Below are 12,499 nucleotides of genomic sequence, written 5' to 3' on the forward strand. Positions count from 1 at the left end.
CAAAACTCAGCACTTTTCAATTAAGAATGGCTTCTTGTATCGGGTAATTTATCTATCTATCTATCTATCTATCTATCTATCTATCTATCTATCTATCTATCTATCTATCTATCTATCTATCTATCTATCTATCTATCTATCAGCCCAGTATCAATCTCGGTAACAATGTATGCAAGGCAGGAAACCGCTGTCCATCTCACACACGCACCTACACACACGCTCATGCCAGTCTATAGTTGCCAATTATCCAAACTTACACATCTGTGGGGATGTGGCAGGTAAAAACAAAAACTGGCATAGGCAGAATTAGAAACCTCCATATGAACAATGACTGCAAGCAAGATTCATAGATAAGCAAATAGAAACAAATTTTTTACACAGAAAATATAAAATAGCAAAGTAGAATAAAATTCTTATGATTGTACTGTGCTCCCTCAAATGCTTGAGTGTTTTAAAAGAAAAACATAGGTAGACAGCCAGGGCCGGATTTACCTCATACTGAGACACAGGCAAGAAGGATTCCTGAGCCCCCTCAACCCCATTCCTCTATAGACCACCACCAAGTCATATTGCATGAAAATATTTTTCTTTTACATGCTTTTTAAATCTAACAGTAAACCACTTAGGATATGAATAGGTGCAGTGCCTGTAATATATTATTTTTAATTGTTACTATTATAATTATTTTATTTGTTTACTGTTGACATACCCTATCTGGTTACACACAGAACCATAAAAACTACCATATATCCTGTTGCATATAGCAAATGAGAGTGATATGTCGTATGGAATCTAAAATTACAAAAAATACTTAGCACTTTTAATCCAAAATAAAAATCTAAACTTTGTCAGACATGATGTACTGTAAATAAACTCATCAAATGTCATGGAGGACAGGTAATTTGTCCTTCCACAGATCTACTTGGCAAGATGCTCAAACAGGACGGGATTGAATTCTCTGATCAGCTCTAGGCACCCCAAAGGCCTGCCACTGTTTGGAGAAGAAAGTCGGTCGTTCTCATCACAGTGACAGTTATGCATTTCAGTTTGTTACATCAGAATGCTTGATGTGCAGTTATTTCCTTGGTTAGACTGGAATCAATTGTAGTATCCATTGTTTCACACAATGCATATTTTAGCCCTGCATCAATGTGTTCAGCTAACCCTACATGTTCAGATAAGTGATTAGAAATTGTTTCACCAGCCATCGTATCCTGAACTAAATTGGGTGCCTTTTTTAGAAAGAGGCTCACAGAAATGGCAGTACACAGTCCCAGCTGATAGGGAGTACACTAACCGCTCTCTCTGGTGGATCTCTCCACTTTTCATTCACTAATAAAAGTCAAGCTCCAGTTTTGTAGTCCCATATTTTCTAGCAGAGTCAGAAATGTCACCATTATTTTGGCTGGGATTGTTAAAGGTGAAGTAGTTCCTAATACTTTAATTTGCTGGCTATTCTGCTCGATCTGAGAAATAGCTTACCAAACCTGCATCTGCCCTTGATTTAGATGACATGCTGCTAGTTTGCCCTCAGTCTTGTGTAGCTTTAGTCAGCTTTGATGCTTCAGATGGAGAAATGACAAATAACAAATACCAAATCTGTGCGCTCAGACTCCTAGTCATTGTTATTACAATCTACTTGTAAAACTGCCCCATGACCACTTGATGTTTATTCAAAAATTTTGTTTTATCTCTCTTTTCTTTCTTTTAGCAGTTCCAGAAGTCACAGATGTTTTGTTTAACGCAGGTAATACATTATATAAAAATGACCAATTAACTGACATCACTGAACAGCATATACAGTAGCAGTACAAGTCTAAAATATTGATGAACACAGACTATTTAACAAAAAAAATCTTTTAAGCAGGCAGTACTACGAAGCATTTTGCCTTGCAGTATTGTTATTTAAATTTAAATATATTAAAAAAAAATTCCATCACTGACATGCTATAATCAGGTCTCCCAGGTCGGGCCTGCATAGTCTGGTGCCTAGTTTGCTTATACATGAATCCTATACTTTACACAGATGGTGCAGGAGCTATTAAGAGATAAGCATAACTTGAAATATGTGTTTACACGAATACAACACGGTGTCATCAATATAACTGATGGAATTTCTGTTTTTTTTTCTTTCAATTAAAGGGACGCAACTGTTGCTGGCTTTCTTTCATTTGACCAATATTTAAGAGTCGTACAAACGCAAAAACCAGGTGCTATGCACTCTGCATCACAATACTCACTTTTTGCTGTAAGTCTTTTTCAAATGGTAAAGATGAAAATTTTGGAAGAGCACACATTCTTACGCAGACAATTACTGCTAAATATTAGAAAACTTGACAATCTAAAATATGAATGTTTAGGAAATTATGTATATGCTAAATGCACCTCACATATGCATTACACACTGACAGGAATATCTCTTTATATAAATGATGCGGCCTGTTATCTTAGTTTATGTTTCGACAGCTTGGCACTGCTTTCTTTGCTACAATATGTGGATATCATAAATTCACTGTAATATTTTTCAGTACAGTTAACTATGATTTTATCATTTTGTCAAATATGTGTACTTGGGGGACATCTTCGGGCTCTGAGAAAGTAAGTGATACCACCCCAATCACAGAGTAGGCCCTGTCTCTAACCACCTCTCCTTTTTCCACCCACAGTTCCAAGGCTCACCAGCCTGAAGATGTGTGACTAAGTATCTCTTCTATCCAGAAGTTCCTCCTCTTCTGGGTTGGGTTGGCAACGTATAACCCCTGAAGTCACAGACATCAGGGTTCATTCAAGGACGATTCATTGTGATCTTTAACCCTTAACTACTCACACCATTTCTCATCTCATAAGTACTTGTGCGGTGTACTTTATGCACCAGTGTTAAAATGGCTATTTATGTGCACGCTATGAGGTTGTAATATAAAATATTGCAATTTTTTAAAATTGTACATGTTTTTAATGTTATTGAATACCATACTACTGAATAGTATGACACAGTCTAGGACTATCTGAAAATAAACCTGATCCACTTCTCCAGTGCTCATCCGTCACCGGTCATACTTTCATCCACTGCAGGATTTACACGTGTCACATTTTACTTCAGTTCTCTTCAGTTCAGTTCACTTCTCATCGTACTTATACATATGTAAGTACCCACACGGTGTACCCAATGCACCATGTGGAACTTGCGACTGTGCATCCACTCATAAAACCAGCTGCGGGCACAATGGAGGAAAACCGTTGTGACACTGTACTTGTAGTGAATCAAGCTGAGGATAGATGGCGGATAGGTTCAAGTAAAAGAACGTTGGACAAAAATAACTGAGATTGGTGTACAAAATATACCAGCATGAGTAGTTAAGAGTTCAGCAACATTACTTTCTGTTTGGCTTGATGCTAGTGGGCCACTTATTTTCCCTCTTTTTCCCCCATCATTATCAAATGGGTCCCAACCCTTTACTTTAACATTTCCTCCTTGTGCATCTTACAATGTATGCTGTGTTTTAATCACCCTGCTAGTTTAAAATTTAACTTACTTCCATGAGATTTTTGCATGCAGGCAACTGCACAGTTTTTGGAATACAGTTTATGCCACATAATCAAGTTGTTTTGTCTTATGTCCTTGAAGGTGAACAGCTCTTCTAAATGTGACCAGTGATATGCAGTAATATTTCTTTTTTTAGTATAGAGTGTCACTGCCAACAATGCACCGAGATCTTTCTGCTGCATCTTCTTTTGTATAGGTAGCAGGCCCTTAACTTAAAAATTGCTCCAGAGCACTGTACAATGGCTGACCCTGTGTTCTAAACCCCAAAGGACATACAAAAGACGATTTGGCAATTAATAATGTATATCAAAATGAAAAACAAAATCTTCATGTGCAGTAGCATCATAAAGTCATTGCAGATTAGAGGGAACTTCTACAGCACATACTTGATTCTTGGCCAATACACTGGACTGCTACACCACCATATACTGTGATGCATCCACATACTGAACCTGAGAGAACTGCATCATTTACTAAAATACTTCAAGATTATGATGTATTAGCACCAAATTTTTGCTTGCATTTTTATTTTAAAAGTCATGGCAAACCCCTGATTTTGAGCCCAGTCAATCAATGATACTTTGTAGTGTCCCCCTTGAACATGTAACAAATTAGAATTGTTACTAAATACTTGCGAGCTTTGTTGGGCTGAATGGCCTGTTCTCATCTAGATTGTTCAAATGTTCTAATGAAAGTATTTGCATTTCAAATAAAAAGTACAATTTCCTCCATAATCTACTAAAGTTGAGTAATGGGATTAGTAATTTGTTACTTTCCTTAATTGCAATTAAGGGAACAAACTCTACAGAAGATTAAAAAGAATACAGCCAAACATAAATATTTGAAGTGATGCCAAGTACAGTAATACAAATGTAAATGTCTTAGAAATATTTGTGGGAAAGACAACAAAATAATGGAATCAATTAAAAGTAAGAATGATGCACTGATTGTGACATTGATTTAAATAAAAACCTGCAGTTATCGGGAGTCCCTCATGACTGAATTTGAAAACCGCCAAGTTAACTCACGAGTCTAATTTGGCCGTGAGTGGTTGAGAACATGCCATGGAGAAGCATTGGTTCCTGCCTTGAATCAAACCTGCCATGACAGACATTATAAAGAAAAATAACAGTTTTAAAGAATTGGAATTATTTAGATGATTCAAAACAGAAAATATCAAGGCACCCACACCTGTTTGATTTCTTCCAGCTAACAGAATATAATAAAGTATTCTAGTCTTGGAAGTATTCGCTGCACTTTCAGCCCTCTGATAGTAGCCGTTATTAACCATCAGCATCCTGTTGTTCTATATGTTCATATCTGAGCGTTGTGCAGTCTCTTATTGAATTTTATTAGCACCATACTATGAAAAAGAATTCTGTCATCAGAAACCACAAATCACCTACTAAAGAAGTTTCCTTCATAATACGTTCAGTGAATCGGCAGAAATAAATATCGTTAATGTGGCTTTTGTTGTTTTTTTCTGTTGGTTTTTCTGCAGCATAGACAAATCCAAGATTTCTTATATTTCGTAGAAACAAACAGATGAAAACACTTTTTTAAGAATCTGACTTGGAAAAACAGCCAATATCTGACCTGTTAGAATCCTGACTCCCTCGGACCGATATGGCAGCAGTAACAAGTGGAAGTGAAGAGTGAAAACAAACTGGTACTGAGCAACGCCTACTCTTCCTGTGCTTTTCTGTTTTTTTACATAAATGTATGAGTAAAAAAAAAAAAAAAAAAAACCAATGTGTGAAAGGAAGTCATTTAGCCACAAAGCAGTAACTGACATCTTAAAAGTACATCTGAATGTCCCTCGCACTATCTTCAGAGGTTGCCTTCGTTTAATTTGATCTGTAAATGTATAAGCCAAAAGGTCACTCTCTTGAAATTCGGTAGGTTTTGTTTGTTCAGTTAGTCATACAAGAAATTAATTCATACACAGAGCCTTTGAAAGAGAACACAATCAGCAGGTACATTTATAAAGAACACAACTGCAAGTCAGGACAAATTCTTTGAAAACAAGGTGCAGCAGGTGGTAAAATATGCAGCTTGGTGACACAGTCATTAGTGTTGCTGACTTTTAGCCACGGGACATTAAGTGTGAATCCAAGGCAGGCCTCATCACTGCGTGTAGTCTACACAGTCTCTTCATGCGTGGCTGCGTTTCTCTCTTGGTATTCAAATATGTACAGATTAGGATGCATGTTGACTTTAAACTGTACAAGTGAGTGCAGATGTGTGTATAAGTATGTGATAAGTGGTCCATGGTGCTGGGCGAGTTGTAAATAAATAATTGTGCACAGGTGACGCTTTCAAAGGGAAGTGGGAGCATGGAGTCAACCTGCAAAGTCATATAAGGTGGTAGAGGTGGGATGAGCTGAGGTGGTGAGGAATGAGTAGCAGAAGGGGCAACAGCAAGTGGGTTAGGTGCCAGACTGTTTTAAAAAGCTGGAGGAGGACATTTTAGAATTTTAAACTTTTAATGGGCATGTTATTTACTGTACTACTGTTTTTAGCGTCTTTTTAAATTTCATGTTCTTTAATTGTCCTGTTTTAAAAGAAGGGGGCTTGGCTTTTGTTCTATTGAAGGCATTGGTTTTAGTGCAGTATTAGGGCCACGACACGGACCTGAGCCACCAGTTGCAATAGTTTTTTGGGGGAGAGAGAGTAGAGCTTTCCTGTGCACCTGGCGGCTTTGTGGAGGGAGATGTTTGATAATTGGTCTGTGGCGTCGGTCGAGTTTTAAATAAATAGTCACGTTCGGGTTAAAGAGGCTCCCAAAGGGAAGTGGGAGCATAGAGCCAACCCGCACCATCACAAAGTATGCCCTGTCCAGAGCTGGTTGCTGCTGTTTTACCCAGTCCTGCTAGGAGATATGGCTATATGAATGGTAAAGTCTATTTTAATGTATTTCACACTAGAATAAGACACAATGAAAACCAATGATTGCAAGGAAGCAATAGATTATTTCAGATACAACGCACATATGTAAAATATATATATATATATATATATATATATATATATATATATATATATATATATATATATTTATACATTTTTTTTTATTACTCGTATCTTGCTTTCATACTGGTTCATGAGTTACATTCTTTATTAGCAATGTTTTGAAAAATTAACCATTAAAGAAAAACTGATGATCCATCTAAAATGTGGCACTCATGTACATTTTTATATGTTCCACCTGGACTTGTAAGGAAAATTTAAATTGTTGACATACAGGATATGCTCAAACCACAAAACTTTAAAACATCACTTAACTTTTTTTTTTTTAAACCACAATCTATGCTCAGAGGGCTTGACAGGTGAAATCTAAGCCATCTTTCATAAAATGTTTTCAGAGCAGGCCTCTGCTTACAGATGCCAACCTTTTACTTTTATAATTGTTGCAAACACTTCAAGCTTTCCATTTTTTACACTGTTCTATGATTAATCAGTGAGATGTCTTCTACCCTTAGCCATGAGCACCCCCTTTAGTTCCAGGACTTCGATAGTCATAACCAAGATGGACCAAGGCAAGTGAGCAGACAAGCAGTATTCAAAAGGACAGCAGTAGTTTATTAAAACAGTAACAATCAAAGTGCTTAAAAGTGCCAGCAGTTCATTTTAATAAATAAACAAATCCATAAAATTGTGCCAAATAAAAATGGCACCTTGGGTTGCAGATAAATAGGAAAATTCAAAAAATATATTTAAAATCACCAAAGTGTCAAGAAGTAAACCCTTTTCAGCCTCTAACCTTGTAAGGACCTTGGGGATCTCAACAACTCAGCCCACCACATACCAGTCCAGCACGAAGATCTGAACTGCCACCTTCAGATGCCAAAGCTCCCCAGGGAGTCTTGCCCTTTGCATGGATGCCACAATGCCTTGATCCTCCTCCTTTCAGCAAGCTCTTGTGACCTCGCTCTGTTACGTCTGCTCAGTAGACACGACTATAACAATGATATTCAGTACGCCCACAACTTAACTTGTAAGCATTGCCAATGCTGCCCATCCCGGTCTCTCTTTTTTCTCAGATACCTTTCCTGCAAGTGACCACATTCCTTTCATTTCTTTTTAATTATAAACTTATCCCTCTCCAAAAACATCCCTCTCTAGCAGTGACCCCCCCCCCTCCCGTTAACCTTCCTCACTCTCAGATGGTGCTTGCTAATTACTGCGCCGCCGCTGCTTAAACAGTAATTACCCATTAAGCGAGCGCATGCATTAACGTGCACTTCACACAACTGAGCAAGCTAAGCTGCTGGGTTGAGCTAAAAACACCTAATGCATTAATACATTTATACAATAAAATACCCCACAGAGCCATCTCACCACAATCAGAATTTTATGTTATGTAGTAGAAGGGTCAGGTTGGACTTGTACACAAGTTTGTTTTTTTTATTGATTCTACTGGAAGGGCAGCCTCATTTGTTATAAAGCAATGTTAATGCATTAATTGCATCAATTATTTTTGAATTTTAGTAGACTATGGGGTCTGAATAATAATTTTCCTATTCTCATTTCATAATTTGTGCTGCTCTGATCAAGGAATCATATCTATAAAAACAGGCAAGTCAAGGCAGACTAGACTTCCCTGTCTCCATCAAAGGTCTCCAATTTATCCTATGGAATTCCTGTATCAGCACAGAAGATATATGATAATCGCTGTAATATGTCCTTTACTGAACCTGGTGTGTGATGCTTCCCATGGAGCCATGCAAACTACTGTAGATTACCAAAACAACTTATCTGGCTTTTTGATTGTTAGGGAAAAATACTTATAATAATAAACATTATTAGGACATAGGACGAAGCCAAAATAATAATAATAATAATAATAATAATAATAATAAATTTTATTTATATTGCACTTTATATTTTAGCAATCCCAAAGTGCAAAAATACCACGGAAGACCCACACAAAGAGATAGATAACATGCAGACTCCATGCAGATAATGACTGAGCTAAGCACTGCACCATTTGTTTATATTTAGTAGTAAATATAAATTTATAGCAAGCACACTTAATTTAATTATGATGCTGGTTAGAGGATCCCTAATATGTTCCTACCAAGCAAACACCATTCTGGCTTCAGTGGACTTACTGATTTGAGAAAGTCTTTATTTCTAGTTTATCTTTAATTGCTCAGCTCACTTGAAGTTTAACATTAATCATGTACGTAAAAATCTCCAGAGTTCAGTGTTTCTTACTTTCTTCTGGCCACATTTTTTCTTCCTTTGCAACTATTACATTACGTCTTGCTTCGTTCAGCTGAACTATAAACTGAAAGGAGCTGGTACAGACTCCACCTGCTGGAATTCAGTTTCTGTCTGTCAAAACTGCACTGGCTTCATGTACACTTATTCAGCCAACCAGTACAAAGCCTTGAAATCGTCTCCTCTTACCCCGTAAAAACTTGTGGAGCTCAGAATATCCTCTTAAAAGGGTTCATTTCATGTTTTCAAGCCTCATATGACTCATCTTGTCAAACGTTCACTCAGCTCTGTGGCCCTCTGTATCCGTATGTCCTGCAAATACTAAATGCACGCTAAAGGCCAGTTTCATCTCTATGGCTCTACGGCGCTATGAAATGAAAATTCAAGTTCAACTTTATTTGTCACATGTATTGAGTAGAATGAAATCCTTAGTTGCATGCAAAAAGATATTTAGGTGAATCAGAGTAGTGTGAAATGCCTTATGATCAGAAGGGTGCAAATTAAAGTTTTTGATACAGTCCCACGTGAAAGGCCAGAGATCAGACTTAAAGCAGTCAGTGTCCATGGTGCAGTGAGCATTCGGTGAGTGAGTGCAAAATTAGCTTAAACGTCAGAAGCAAAGGGTTATGGTGCAAGGAACATTTTCTGAATTAGGTGGCTAAAAGTGGTATCCCTTGGAAATCAGTGCTGGAACAACTGCACTTTTTAAAATACTTAAATGATCTTGGCACAAATATAAAAAGCAAGCTGGTTAAGTCTGCGCATGATACTAAATTAGACGGAATAATAGATAATGCAGAATCTGCCAAATCATTACACAGGTACCCAGAAAGAAAACAGTTTTGAGATGATTTGCGAGAGATGAAATTTAAATGGCCTGGCAGTTAGGAGACCTGGGTTCGCTTCCCGGGCCCTTCCTGAGTGGAGTTTGCATGTTCTCCCCGTGTCTGCGTGGGTTTCCTTCGGGTGCACCGGTTTCCTCCCACAGTCCAAAGACATGCAGGTTAGGTGCATTGGCAATTCTAAATTGTCCCTAGTGTGTGTGCTTGGTGTGAGGGTGTGTGTGTGTGCGCGCCCTGTGGTGGGCTGGGCGCCCTGCCCGGGGTTTGTTTCCTGCCTTGCGCCCTGTGTTGGCTGAGATTGGCTCCAGCAGACCCCCATGACCCTGTAGTTAGGATATAGCGGGTTGGATAATGGATGGATGGAATTTAAATGCAAAGTATTCCATGTAGGAAGTAAACTGCCGTGTCTGACAATACACAATAAGAGGCTTGAAACTGGAAAGTACTTTCTATGAGAAGGATCTGGGAATCATACAGGAACTCTTGGTTTTCTACTTCCAGACAGATTACAGAAATTTTTAAAAAGGGTAATAGGATGTTCAGTTTTTAGCATAATGTGTAGTGCATAGGTCAAGGAAGGTTATGCTTATGCTTTCTAATGCACTGGTGAGGCCTGACCTTGAGTACTGTGTACAGTGCTGGTTTCCATATTACAAAAAGACACAGCAGTGCTAAAGTACAGAGAAGACAGTTTTCACATGCTGTGATGAAGATTTACTAAATACAGGCATCTCTAATTTATACAGATGCAAAACAATTCAAAAGAGTTTGTTTGGTGGTAGGAGGAGTACATACACCCCACAGGTCACTATATACAGTATACAGTGTATGTGTATATATATTTTTCTTTTCTTGATAGAGAAATCTATTAATGATCTGCCATACTGTTGATTACAAATGCTGAAGTCCATAAATGTTACATGAGTTTAGAAGAATAATGTATTTTTCATACTCATCAAAGAAAGATAATAACTGCAATGTAGAAAATTATTTTATACAATAACTTCAATTTACTGCATACTTACTACAAAAGGTACAAGATAAAATAAAGTCTCTTCGTTAGGATCCCAGTTTCAGTGTATATTTAAAGAAGACTAACTTCTCCAGCAATATCTGAATAGCCTATCCAGGCAGTACTGGAAATAATGTACCTTTGACAGGGAATTGAGCTGTTAAGGTTTTAGAAATTATCCAACATCCACTGTTAAAAAATACCTTGGTAGCCTGGGCAGCAATTTTGTTGTAATGTAGCTACAGCATGAACCTGGTTAAACTGCTTATAGTTGCACTGTGTTGGATATTTTATCTCAACGTGTGTAATTTGGTTGAAACCTAACGTTCCAATCCTCTTCAGACATACATGACTTGCTCAGCTTAGCGGAACACCTTGCTTATTTCATCCTATAACTGACAATTAAATTATAAAGGTGTTGTAAGGCTGATTGGTAACTCCATATTAAAATAGTATGTGTTAAAAGGTCCGTGGTGAAGCTCAATATTTAAATAATAAAAACATGTCCTGTAGCATTGACACTCCAAACGAGTGCTGATGTCTACATGCTGCACCACACTGGGTTTGATTGGGGTGCTTAGCTGATCTCACATTTACGTGCAGATGTGAGCAGGGCAGTCAGGTGCCTCATTAACACTTCAGAGTAGGCAGAAAAGAGCACCTTCACCCAATCAGGCACTATATGGGAGCCAGTATGGCAGCAAAGGGAGATTGAAAAATCAGATCAGAAAAGGAGGAAAGAGAACACAAAACAGGTTAAGGAAGAAGATGAAGGCACGATGAGAAGAGTCTATGCGGTTAAGAATGGAGGCAGGTGGTGTGGGAGTGTGACCCCAGGTAATGAGGGGCAGGCCTGCACTCAAATGGGGGGATGGAGAAGGAACGCTCAGAGCAGCAAAGGGGAGTAGGAGCAACGCCATTGTGCAGCGTCTCCCTTCAGACGCTGACAGACTGGCTGGGGTACAAATACGTGGGTTTTGGAGGAGAGTTCTACGGACACTGATGGACTGTAAGTAGGAACCTGAACCCGGGATTTAATGGATAACTAGACCTGTCAGTGGGCATTAATGCTGCAAGGTCCTGAGGGGATAAGCTGAGGAGATGCCAGATGTTAGGAAAAGGCATAGGGTCTTGCGATTGTTTTAACAGACAAACCAGGCTAGGATTTTAACCTTGTTTTTAGTGGATTTTATTCACCACATGGCACCTGTGCTTTAATGGATTATTTAGTAAAGATTGTTGTACTGCACTTTTGAACATTTTGTTTTTGCTTGGTTTTTAGTAAGAATGATTAGGCACTTCAACACCAAACCCTTGCTGATTGTGTGTCCCCATTTCCCTGGCTCATTTCGTATTATAAATATCCTGAGTTCAAGAGGCTCCCAGAAGCATCCAGGGAATGTGGAGTGGACCTGGACTGTCACATGGTGTGAATGAGTGTTGGTGTGTTTATGACTGTGCCTAGAAATGGACTGACCACCCACCCAAAGATGTTTCCTATGTTACACTTAATGGTTGTTTCTGTAGTAGAAAAGTATGTTAAAAAATATATGTATGGATTAACAGATGGGCATGCAGATTGCTTAGTTTTGTACTTTAAAAGTGTATTTTTATAAAGCACACATCAAGAAGATCACACTTTAAAAAGGTGATGATATCCATCCATCCATTTTCCAACCCGCTGAATCCGAACACAGGGTTACGGGGGTCTGCTGGAGCCAATCCCAGCCAACACAGGGCACAAGGCAGGAACCAATCCTGGGCAGGGTGCCAACCAACCGCAGGACACACACAAACACACCCACACACCAAGCACACACTAGGGCCAATTTAGAATCGCCAATCCACCTAACCTGCATGTCTTTGGACTGTGGG

At 38.5% G+C, this 12,499-nt stretch overlaps 1 protein-coding gene across 2 annotated transcripts in view; it reads right to left on the bottom strand.

Moving 5' to 3' along the window:
* Positions 1-12,499, bottom strand: part of LOC114648192 (TRAF3-interacting JNK-activating modulator) — an 84,282-nt gene that overhangs the window by 26,905 nt on the left and 44,878 nt on the right. The window lies entirely within an intron of this gene.

This window comes from Erpetoichthys calabaricus, chromosome 3, assembly GCF_900747795.2.
Source record: "Erpetoichthys calabaricus chromosome 3, fErpCal1.3, whole genome shotgun sequence".
Classification (NCBI taxonomy): Eukaryota; Metazoa; Chordata; class Cladistia; order Polypteriformes; family Polypteridae; genus Erpetoichthys; species Erpetoichthys calabaricus.